Raw genomic sequence first — 12,277 nt, 5'->3', positions numbered from 1 at the left:
GATCATGACCCGAGCCGAAGTCGGACACTTAACTGAGTGAGCCACCCAGGTGCCCCTAAAAAATTTTTTTTAATGCTTGTTTATTTTTGAGGGAGAGAGAGACACACAGAACATAAGCAGGGGAGGGACAAAGAGAGGGAGACACAGAATCTGAAGCAGGTTCCAGGTTCTGAGTTGTCAGTACAGGGCCTGAGGCAGGGCTTGAACCCTTGAACTGCAAGATCATGACCTGAGCCAAAGTAGGATACTTAACCAACTCAGCCACCCAGGCACCCCTGCATGTGAACATGCACTCTCCTGATATACCACTGAAGCTGGTGAGCATGTAGTCAAGGTATTTTTCTTTCTACCTTGCTAAACCCAGAGAGCTTGCCCTACTCTCTACATTCTCCACCTACTCCACTAAAACTGACAGGCACATGGAATCCATACAAGGACACCCCTTGATCGCCTGGTTTGGTGGCCAAGGGGGTTTGTATTCCTGGGCTCCACTGGGCTGAAACAACCCAAAAGACAGTTCTTGGTAGGCTACCACCCGCCAGGGCACTGCATAAACAGTAGGCTAAAACACACCCCAGTCTTCCTCAGAAAAAGGCCCACTTACTAGTCCAGAGCTTCCTAAAGTACAAGCTACAGGTCTACCATGCATTCTAGAGGCTATTGAGATGCTCTCAGAGAATGTAAGAATGGAGACACTATCCTTGCACACTCCCTTGGCCTCAGAAGGAGATTATACATATAACTAGAAGGCTGATCTGCAACTGTCTCCCAAGGGACACCTCCAGCTTCTGGTCTAAAGGCCAGCAGAGTTTACAATTGTGACCCTACAGGACTGTATATATTTTTAAGCTGCAGTCTGAGGGTCTGATTTCCAATCAGCCTAAAATTAGGTGTCAAATAAGATCCCTCCCATTGGATTACAGGCAGGTCTTAGAACACCTTCAACACTGGGGATCTATTAAGAATAAATCAGGGGGCACCTGGGTAGCTCAGTCAGTTAAGCATCTGGCTTTGGATCAGGTCATGATCTCACAGTTTGTGGGTTCAAGCCCTGCGTCGGGCTCTGTGCTGACAGCTAGCTCAGAGCCTGAAGCCTACTTCTGATTCTGTGTCTCCCTCTCTCTGACCCTCCCCTACTCACGCTGTCTCTCAAAAATAAATTTTTAAAAAATTTTTAAATAAAAAAAGAGAATATATCAGGCTACTGAGACAACCATAAAGATTTAAGAAATAACCAAGAGCTAGGCCAAGGATGAACAAAAAGGTCCATCACCTACAGAATGCCATTCTTCCAAGAAAGAAAGAGGTAGCTGTTTTGCCTAATACTTGTAAACACAGAGAGTCAAACAAATTGAGAAAACAGAAGAATGTGTTCCAAATGAGACAACAAGATAAAACCTCAAAAAAAAAAACTTAAAGAAATGGAGATAAGTAATCTACCTGACTAAAGAATTCAAAATAATGGTCATGAAGATGCTCACCAAACTGGGGAGAAGACACAGTGACCACAAGGAAAGAGAGCAAAAGAAGAAAGGAACAGAGAAGACAGAAAAGAACTGCAAAATGAGCCAGAAAACAATTAAAAATTGGCAATGAGTACATACCTATGAATAGTTATTTTAAATGTAAATGGGCTAAATTTGCCACTCAAAAGACATAGAGTGGCCAAATGGATTAAAAAACAAGACTCTGACATGCTTCCTAAAAGAGACTTACTTCAGATGTAAGGACACATAAAGACTGAAAGAGAAGGGATGGAAAAATTACTCCATGCAAACAGAAATAAAAAGAAAGGTGGTGTGGCACACTCATATGGGACAAAATAGACTTTAAAAGAAAAAAGTGCATTACATAATGATAAATTCAACAAGAAGTTTTAACATTTGTAAATATATATGAACCTCACAGAGAAGCACTAAAATAAAGAATGCAAATATTAACAAACCTAAATGGACAAATTAACAGCAATACAATAACTGCAAAGGACTTTAACTCCACACTTAAAACAATGGATAGATCATCCAGGCTAAAAATAAATCAATAAGGAAACATCAGCCTTAAATGACACACTGGACCTAATAGATATAGATAGATAGATAGACAGACAGACAGATAGATAGATAGATAGATAGATAAATATATATATATTACTCCATCTAAAAGCAGCAGAACAGGGGGAGCCTGGCTGGCTCAGTCAGTGGAGCATATGACTCTTGATCTCAAGGTTGTGAGTTCAAGCCCTTCATTGGGCATGGAGCTTACTGTAAATAAATAAATAAAATTTTAAAAATAAAATAAAATAAAACCAGCAGAAAACATTCTTCTCAAGTGCACATGGAACATTTTCCAGGAGAGAACACAAGTTAGACCACAATACAAATCACAAAAAATTTAATCTGAGATCACATCAAGCATCTTTTCCAACCAGAAAGGTTGTAATGAAACTTGAAATCTATTTCAAAAAGGAAACTGGAAAAATCACAGATATGTGGAGATTAAACAACATACTACTAAACAACTATTGGATCAAAAAAGAAACAAAAGGGAAAAAAATTTGTAAAGACAAATGGAAATACAACATACCAAAATCAATGGGATGCAGCAAGAGCAGTTCTAACAGGGAAGTTAATTTATAGGCCTACATCAAGAAACAAGAAAAAGATCAATTTGTATTCTTTACCTAAAGGAACTAAAAAAGAAAAATAAATGAAGTCCAAAGCTAGTAGAAGGAAAAAATAATGATCAGAGCTGAAATAAAAGATAAGAAGCAATAGAGGGGCGCCTGGGTGGCTCAGTCGGTTAAGTCTCCGGCTTCGGCTCAGGTCAGATATCACGTTCGTGGTTTCGAGCCCCATGTCAGGCTCTGTGCTGACAGCTAGCTCAGAGCCTGGAGCCTGCTTCCAGTTCTGTCTCCTTCTCTCTCTGCCTCTCCCCCTCTCATGCTCTGTCTGTCTCTGTATCAAAAATAAATAAAACATTAAAAAAAATTAAAAAAAGCAATAGAAAAGATCAATGACATTAAGAGATGGTCTTTGAAAAGATAAGCAAAATTGACAAGCTTTTAGCTAGACTCACCAAAGGAAAAAAAGGAGAGAAGGCTCAAATAAAATTGGGTTTAAAAGTATAGAGGTTACAACACATACTACAGAAATATAAAGGATCATAAGAGACTACTATAATTATATGACAACAAACTGGACAATCTAAGAAAAAAAAAGTAAATTACTACAATCATACAATCTTCTAAGACTGAATAAAGAAGAAATAGAAAAACTAAAAAGACTGATTACTAGTAAGGGCAAAAAAACTCCCAAAGAAACAAAAGTTTAAGACCAAATGCCTTCAAAAGTGAATTCTACCACTCAAAGATTAAATATGTATCCTTCTCCAACTCTTCCAAAAAACTGAAGAGGAGGGAATACTTCAATACTCATTTTACAAGGCCAGCATTATCCTAATACCAAAACTAGACAAGGACATCACAAAAAAGAAAATTATAGGCCAATATCCCTGATGAAAACAGATGCAAAAATCATCAAAAAAATATCAGCAAACCAAATTAGTCCTGTAGTGCAAAAATGGTACAATATTCACAAATCAATGAACATGATACAACACATTAACAGAACGAAGAATAAAAATCATATTATCATTTATAGATACCAGAAAAAGCATTTGATAAAATTTGTTATGCATTTATAATAAACTCTCAACAAAGTGGGTAATGAGAAAAGGTACCTCAACACAATATGACAAGCTCACAACTAACATCATACTCAACAGGAAAAGCTAAAAGCTTTTTCTTTAATATCAGAAACAAGAAAAGGATGCCTTCTCCCCACTTTTATTCAACATAGTATTGGAAGTCCTTGTCAGAGCAACTAGGCGAAAAATAAGAAAACAAAAATCAAAAAACAAAACCACACGTAAATGACATTTAATTGAACTGGTAGAAGTAAAATGTTTACTATTTGTGCAAGACATAATTTTATATTACAAAATCCTAAAGACATGTTAGAACTAATAAAGTCAATAAAGTATCAGGGTATAAAATCAATAAAGTATCAGGATACAAAAATTAACATACAAAAATTAGTTGTGTATCTACACACTAACAACAAAATATCAGAAAGAGAAATGAAGAAAATAATTCCACTTACAATTGCATCAAAAATAACTAGGAAAGGGTGCCTGAGTGGCTCAGTCAGTTGAGTATCCAACATCAGCTCAGGTCATGATCTCAAGGTTGGTATAGCCCCACATTGGGCTTGCTGCTGTCAGCACAAAAGGATCCTCTGTCCCCTTCTCTCTCTGCCCCTTCCTCCCTCCCTCTCTCTGCCAAAAATAAATGAGCATTAAAAAATAGTAGTAACAACTAGGAATAAATTTAACAAAGGTGAAAGGCCTGTACAATGAAAACCGTAAGTCACTGATTAAAGAAATTAAAGAAGATCCAAAGAAAAGGAAATATATTCCATGTTCATGGATTAGAAGAATTAATATTGTTAAATTGTCCACATTACCCAAAAAATACATACAGATTCAATGCAATCTGTACAAAAATACCAATGGCATTTTTCACAGAAGCTGAAAAAATAAGGGGCACTTGGGTAACTCAGCTCGTTAGTCCTACTTGATTTCAGCTCAGGTTATGATCTCATGGTTCATGAGACTGAGTCCCTCATTGGACTCTGTGCTAACAGCACAGGGCCTGCTTTGGATTCTCTCCTTCTCTCTCTCTCTCTCTCTCTCTCTCTCTCTCTCTCTCTCTCTGCCCTTCCCCAACTCATGCTCATTCTCTCTCAAAATAAAATAACTTTAAAATAAAGAAGAACTAGAACAAATAATGCTAAAAATTTATGTAGAATTACAAATGACTAGCCAAGGCAATTTGAGAAAGCACAAATCTGGAGGCATCATGTTCCTTGATTTCAAACTATATTACAAAGTTTAGTAATCAAAACAAAATGGTATTAGCATAAAAACAGATACAGAGATCCACAGAACAGAATAGAGAAGTCATAAATAAACCCATGCATAGAGGGTCAATTAATTTATGACCAAGAAGGCAAGAATACGTAGTGGGGAAAAAGACAGACTCTTCAACAAATGGTGCTAGGAATACTGGACAGCCGCTTGCAAGAGTGAAACTAAACCACTATCTTACACCATACACAGAAATTAACTTAAAATGGACTGAGGAACTGAATAAAGACCTGAAATTATAATAATACTCCTAGAAGAAAACATAGGTGGCAAACTACTTGATATCAATCTTGGCAATTAATTTTTGAATAGGACTATAAAAGTGAAGGCAACTTGGTACTTGGTCAGTTAAGCATACAACTTCAGCTCAGGTCACGATCTTGCAGTTTATGAGTTTGAGCCCCGTGTCAGCTCTTTGCTGAGAGAGCTGTGTCTCCCTCTCTGCCCCTCCTCCATCTGAACGCACGCATGTGCATGAGCTCTCTCTCCCTCAAAAATAAACATTTTTTAAAAAGTGAAGGCAACAAAAACAAAAACAAACAAGTGGGACTACATTAGACTAAAAAACTTCTGCAGAAAAAAGAAAACCACCAACAAAATTAAAAGATATCCTACCGAATGGGAGAAAGTATTTGTAAATGATATAACTAATAAGGGATTAATATCCAAAATATATAGAGAACTCTTGGGGCACCTGGGTGCTTCAGTTGGTTAAGTGTCAGACTTCAGCTCAGGTCATGATCTCACAACTCATGAGTTCACGCTCCATGCTGGGCTCTGTGCTGATAACTCAGAGCCTGGAGCCTGCTTCAGATTCTGTGTCTCCATCTCTCTTTGTGCCTGCCCCGCTCACGCTCTGTCTCTATTTCAAAAATAAACATTAAAAAAAAATGTAAAAAAAGAACGCCTGTAACTCAGTAACAACAACAACAAAAATAATCGAATTAAAAAATGGGCCGAGGACCTAATAGATGTTTTTCCCAAAGAAAACATACAATGAACAATAGGCACATGAAAATATGGCCAATATCACTAATTAGGAGGGAAATGCAAATCCAATCCATTAAGTATCACCTCATTCCAGTCAGAATGGTTATTTAAGACAAGAAATAACTAGTATTGTCAAGGATGTGAAGAAAAGGTGATTCTCATGCAGTATTAGTGGGGATTTAACTTGGTAGAGCCATTATGGAAAATAATATGGAGGGGCACTTGGGTGGCTCAGTTAGTTAACCATCTGACTCATGGTTTCGGCTCAGGTCATGATCTCACAGTTCAAGGGACTGCACCCCATGTCAGGTTCTGCACTGACCATGTGAAGCCTGCTTGGGACTCTCTCTCTCCCTCTCTTCTGTCCCTCCTCGCTTGCTCTCTCTCTCTCTCCCAAAATAAATAAACATTAAAAAAAAAATAGTATGGAGGTTCCTCAAAAAATTAAAGATAGAACTAACACACAATCCAGCACTTCCACTTCTGGGTATTTACCTGAGAAGAGTTAAAACACTAATTCAAGAAGATATATGTACCTCTCTGTTCATCCCAGCATTATTTACAATAGCCAAGATGTGGAAACAACCTAAGTGTCCACTAATGGATGAGTCAATAAAGAAGATATGGGGTGTGTGTGTGTGTGTGTGTGTGTGTGTGTGTGTGAGAGAGAGAGAGAGAGAGAGAGAGAACAAAGGAATACCACTCAGTCATAAAACATGGATGGAACTTGAAGGAATTATACTAAGTGAAATATTTCAAGCAGTGAAAAACAAATATGATTTCACTTATAAGTGGAATCTTTAAAAAATGAAGAAAATAAGACAGAAATCATAGATATATAGAACAGAATACTGGTTGGGAAGTAGGTGAAACAGAAGAAGGAGGTCAAGAGGTACAAAATTTTAGTTATAAAATAAGTGAGTCACAAGATGTAAAGAACACCATGGTGACTAACATCAACAATGTAGAGCATTCATGAAGTTGTCAAGATAGTAAATCCTAAAAGTTATACATATATGGTGACAGATGGTAATTAGATTTACTGTGGTGATCAATACATAATGTATGCAAATGTTGAATCATTATGCTGTACACTTAAACCCAACATAATGTTATAAACCAATTATAACCCAATAAAAAAAATTTTTAAAGAAGCACTGCTACTGAGGGTAAACATATTGGAAGGGTTTTTTTCTTTTTTTTTTTTTTTGGTTTTGAAATACTTTTTTTTTTTTAAGTTTTATTTATTTAAGAGAGACAGAGACAGCCCAAGTGGGGAGGGAACAGAGAGAGGGAGAAAGAGAATTCCAATCAGGTTTTGTGCTACCAGCACAGATCCCAATGCAATGCTTGAGCCCACAAAACCATGAAATCATGACCTGAGCTGAAACCAAGAGTTGGACACTCAACCAACTGAACCGCCCAAACACTCCAACATACTGGAGGTTGTATTGCCTTTGCAGTTTAGGTGAGTTGCATTTTAAAGCAAAACTACTTTTTATCAGACTTTATCAACTAATAGCTAATTGGATTCATTTCCACTTATTATAAAACTCCAGGTTATATTTGAACAAAGGAAAAAAAGAGTACCATGAAGTAAATAAGGTGCTGGCTATGGAAAAGTCAGAAAGGTTAAAGTCAAAACTAAAAATAAGAAAGGAGAAACAGGCTATTACTTTTCACTGAGGAGAAAGGAAAATATTTCAAGTTGACAGCAAACTTATAAACCACTATTGACTATGCCTGGCTTCTCTTACAGGGGAAAAAAAGAAAAAAGTCTATACTCATTTAGAATTTCTCAACTTACACAATTATTCAGCAATTGAAAATTACCAATAAAAGGAAGCTAGAGCAAAAAATGAGCTATGAAGTAGACAGACAAGTTCATCCCTGTGAATGAATACACAAATCTGTGTAATTAGTCCTATTTGTTGCCATCTATATAATAAAGTCTCTGTTTATTTGATGTCTCTAAGACTTGGGAAATTACTGGAGCCTTTGTACACAAAGTCCAACTTTGTTTAATTTGAAATAGCTAAAAACAAGTTAAATCAAATCATATTTCAAAGACAAATTCATATTTCCCATTAAGAGGTTTAACACATAACTGACCGGTGCTTCAGTTGGGCATTATTTCCATATTCTGCAAGCTAATTTAACAAATTTACACATTAAACAAGAAACTAATTTGGTTTCATAAGACAAAAATTTGGCCAATGACAGACTTACCTAGAGCACCTCTGGACATATTCTAAAGCTGAATCACTTGTGCAACTATTAACAGACACTCTACAAGGAACTTCACAGTTTACTGGCTGCTCTAATGTTCCATAAGGGGCAGACAGTTGGACAAGTAACCAAGCTCAAATCTGGATAGAGAGCAAGATGGGAATGAGAAAAAATAAAAGTAAATATTATATTATAGTAAGTGTGGAATCTGGTTAAATATATTCACACAGCATGTAATAGAATACCCATAACAACTGAAGATTAAACATCCACAATTTCAAAACAACCTTAGGCAATTGGGAAGGTCTTTGATAGGAATTTTAATCTGTGCTCAGACAAGAATTTTAATATGTTAAGAGGTGTGCTTAGCTAGTAGGCAAACCCAGCCAACTTCCTGGCGTTTTCAAGGCAGTATTCAGAACCTACTTGTTTCCTTAATGAAATCAAGTCTTGATACTTCATTATCAGCAACTTATTTACCTTTTCATATGTCTAAAAATTCTTACTAAAGTTTTTTTAAGGTAAAAAATTAACAAAATACTGAAAATTCTTCACTTGGCTTTTTATGTATGATCTTTCTTGGCCATGTACTTCATATACTTTATTCAGAGTTAATAACTAATCACCAACTATTTACTAATGGTCCACATAGCTTGACACTATGTTAAAACACCTGTTCACACCATGTTTACAGTCTAGTGGGAGGCCTATAGATCACTGTGGGTTTTTGTGTTGAAATAGTTTTAGCTCTGGTTTTTTGAAACAGTCTCACTGGGTAGCTAAACCTAGCAGAAAAATCAACCTGCTAACCCAAACAGTCCTCTCCATTAAATAAGATACTTATAACTGTCACCTTGAAATTACAGAAAGTAGGGTGCTAGGGTGACTTAGTCTGTTAAGCATCCAACTATTGATTTCAGCTCAGTTCATGATCTCATACTCATGGGGTTACGGGATCATGCTCCAAGCTGGCTCAATGCTGGGTGTGGAGTCTGCTTAATATTCTCTTACTCTGTCCCTCTCCTGCTTGTACCCACACACATACCCCTCTCTCTCTCAAAAAATTTTTAAAAAATTCAAATATTTCAGAATATTTTTTAAGGTTTCTATTTTTGAGAGAAAGAGGAAGAGTGTGCGTGAGTAAGAAGGGGAGGGCCAGAGAGAAAGGAAAGAGAGAATCTCAAGCAGGCTCCACGCTCAGCATAGAACCCAATGCGTGGCTCTATCTTACAACCATTAGATCATGACCTAAGGCAAAATCAAGAGTTGGACATTGAACCAACTGAACCACCCAGGCACCCCCCAATCAACCTTTTAATACATCATTCTTAAATATGAACAACAAAGAGGCACCAAATATTTGAGGAAAGCATCTGACACGAAAGACAGAGACCAAGATAAACAGAAAATTAAAAAAATAGAAAATTCAGAGGGCACCTGGGTGACTTAGTTAAGCATCCCACTTCAGCTCAGGTCATGATCTTGTGGTTCATGAGTTCGAGCCTCGTCTCAGGCTATGTGCTGACAGCTCAGAGCCTATAGCCTTTGGATTCTATCTCTCTCTCAAAAACAAACATTAAGAAAGTATTTTTAAAAAATAGAAAATTCAAAAAATGTTATTAAATCCATGAAATGGCCTATTATTAACATTATCAAAAATACAGAAGAAACTGCTCATATAACAAATATAACAAACTCCTTTTTTTTTAAGGAACATTAAAGAACAACTAAGAACTACTAATTAAAGAGCAGAAATAGAAAATTCAAAAGAGAACAGCTGAGAAAATTTTCAGAAAGTTAGTGAAAAAAACCATAGATATAAAAAAATAAGGGGAAAAAAAAGACTAAGAAAATGAAAGGAATCTGGCAAAAAGGCCTAACCCTGAGTTCAATAACAGGAAAAGAAAAAAATGGTATGAAGGAAATGATCCAATATAACTAAAGGACATGAGTTTTTAGATTCAAAGTGTACAAAGTGGGTAATATTTCTCAGCCATGAAAAAACTGACCAATTCAATAATGATGCTTCTATGAACAACTTTGTATGACTCTTAGAAGAGGCTCATTAAATCTGTTTCCTCATTTGCAAAATAGGGAAATATCAAACTCACAGTGCTGTTAAGAATTAGATAAAATAACATTTACAGAAGAACATATAACATGTATAAAATAGCATTTGTAGAATAACATTTATATATATAAAGTAATATTAATAGAAGAAGTAGATAAAAATAACCTTTATAGAAGATGAGGTATGTATACATAGGTACGTGCGTGTGTACACACATTCTCTCTCTCCCTCTCTCTCTCTCTCTCTCTCTCTCTCTCTCTCTCTCACACACACACACACACACACACACACACACACACACACAATGGAATACTATTCAGCAATGAAAAAAGAATGCCGTTTGCAACAACATGAATGGAACTGGAAGATATTATGCTAAGCAAAACAAGTTACAGAAAGATATGTCAATCATATGTGGAATTTGAAAAACTTCACAGATAAACATAGGGGAAGGGAAAGAAAAATAAGATAAAAACACAGAGGGAAGCAAACCTTAAGAGACTCTTAAATACAGAGAACAAACTGAGGGGCAATGGAGTGGGGAGGTGGGTTAATTTGGTGACAGGCATTAAGGAGGGCACTTTTCAGGATGAGCAGTGGGTGTCATATGTAAGAGATGAATCACTGAATTCTACCCCAGAAGCCAAGATTACACTGTATGTTAACTAACTTGAGGATGAAAAAGTAAATAAATAAATAAGTAAAAACTTTTTTAAGTCTTAAGATACTATGTAAAACTAAATTAACAAAAACAAACATAATTTTAAACAATACTAACCCCAAACAGTAAAGCTAGTACAGTGAGTTATTTATAAAGTGGGAAAACCTCATGGAAAGTAACATGACAAAACACAGTATGCTCATGAGCTTTCATCTAATAACTTATTCCTATGAAATAAACCAAATCCATAATTCAACAAAAGGAAAAACTATGTATAAAAATACTAATTGAAATTTTATCCATAAGAAATTCTAGAAATAATCCAAATGTGCACTAAATAAGTACACTACAAGGTTAAATGGTCAATAAAAATAATTACTAACACTAGACAGAAACATGAAACTGGTATTTCTGAGCCAAAAAATTATTTAATATGACCTAACATATTCTGACACCAGGATAACAAACATGAGGTCTGCCTCTAGAAAAATCTAAGATGGAACTCTGCATTTTCATGTAAAAATCAGGTTACAATTTATATGACTACTACTACATAAAAATTAACATGTAAACAAAGCCTAGAAAAATTATTAAAATGAAAATTGCTTTGGTAGAATGATGACATTGTGGATAGTTAAGCTTTTACCAAAATTGTCTTATCATAAATGGTTTTAAAGGGCTTTATTTTCCCAACTGCAGTATAATTTGAACCAGTCTTTATGATTTTAATAAAAGCAATTTAACTGTATTGCTGCTTGCTTCTAATCAATTTCTATTCAAACTCTTAAAAGTTTTAATATGCCTCAGTTTATCTTTTAACAATTCAGGTGTCAGAAGAGGAATCTAAGAAAGACCACTGACCTTTCCTGTGAGCAAAAAGCAATGAACACATCTTAAGAATTCACTGGGTCCATGCACTCACTGCTTTCTCCTTAAATAAGTCCCTGTAGGATATTTGAGTTCCATAGCTTTTGTATCATGACCTCTCAGACTATGTTAAGAGCATTTCTTTGTTCAGACTGGGTCCAAAGTCACACTGGGTTCAAAAAATGAGACTGGGTCCAGTATGAGCCCTCAGGCAAATAAAATTTTGTTTTAAGGGAAAAAAGAGGGAGAGAGAGAAAACTGGTTTCCTATGAATCCAAAGAGTCTGAGGTCGCTTTCACCTGGGACTTTATTTAACTATATGTATAAAAATTACAGGCCTAGACCTATATTTTTCTGAACAAGTGGATAGCTTTACCAAAGATAATCCTGAATTACAATGGCCAGCATGGAAACTTTTACCTAGATAAATTTATGCATTTCTGAGGTACCCTAGCGAAAAAAGGTTTCAGCCA

General features: G+C 35.9%; 1 protein-coding gene across 3 annotated transcripts in view; it reads right to left on the bottom strand.

Moving 5' to 3' along the window:
- Nucleotides 1-12,277, bottom strand: part of COMMD1 (copper metabolism domain containing 1) — a 186,939-nt gene that overhangs the window by 130,149 nt on the left and 44,513 nt on the right. Inside the window, exon 1 of one of the 3 annotated variants that reach the window (XM_029937451.1) lies at nucleotides 8,206-8,332. The exons of the other annotated variants lie outside the window; for them this stretch is intronic. The gene's annotated coding sequence lies outside the window, so the exon portion shown is untranslated. Of the gene's footprint in view, nucleotides 1-8,205; nucleotides 8,333-12,277 lie in introns of those variants that run through there. 3 annotated transcript variants of the gene reach the window in all.

The sequence above is a fragment of the Suricata suricatta genome, chromosome 4, assembly GCF_006229205.1.
Source record: "Suricata suricatta isolate VVHF042 chromosome 4, meerkat_22Aug2017_6uvM2_HiC, whole genome shotgun sequence".
Classification (NCBI taxonomy): Eukaryota; Metazoa; Chordata; class Mammalia; order Carnivora; family Herpestidae; genus Suricata; species Suricata suricatta.
Note: the sequence above shows the minus strand (reverse complement) of the source record. Positions and strands in the feature narration are given on the sequence as shown.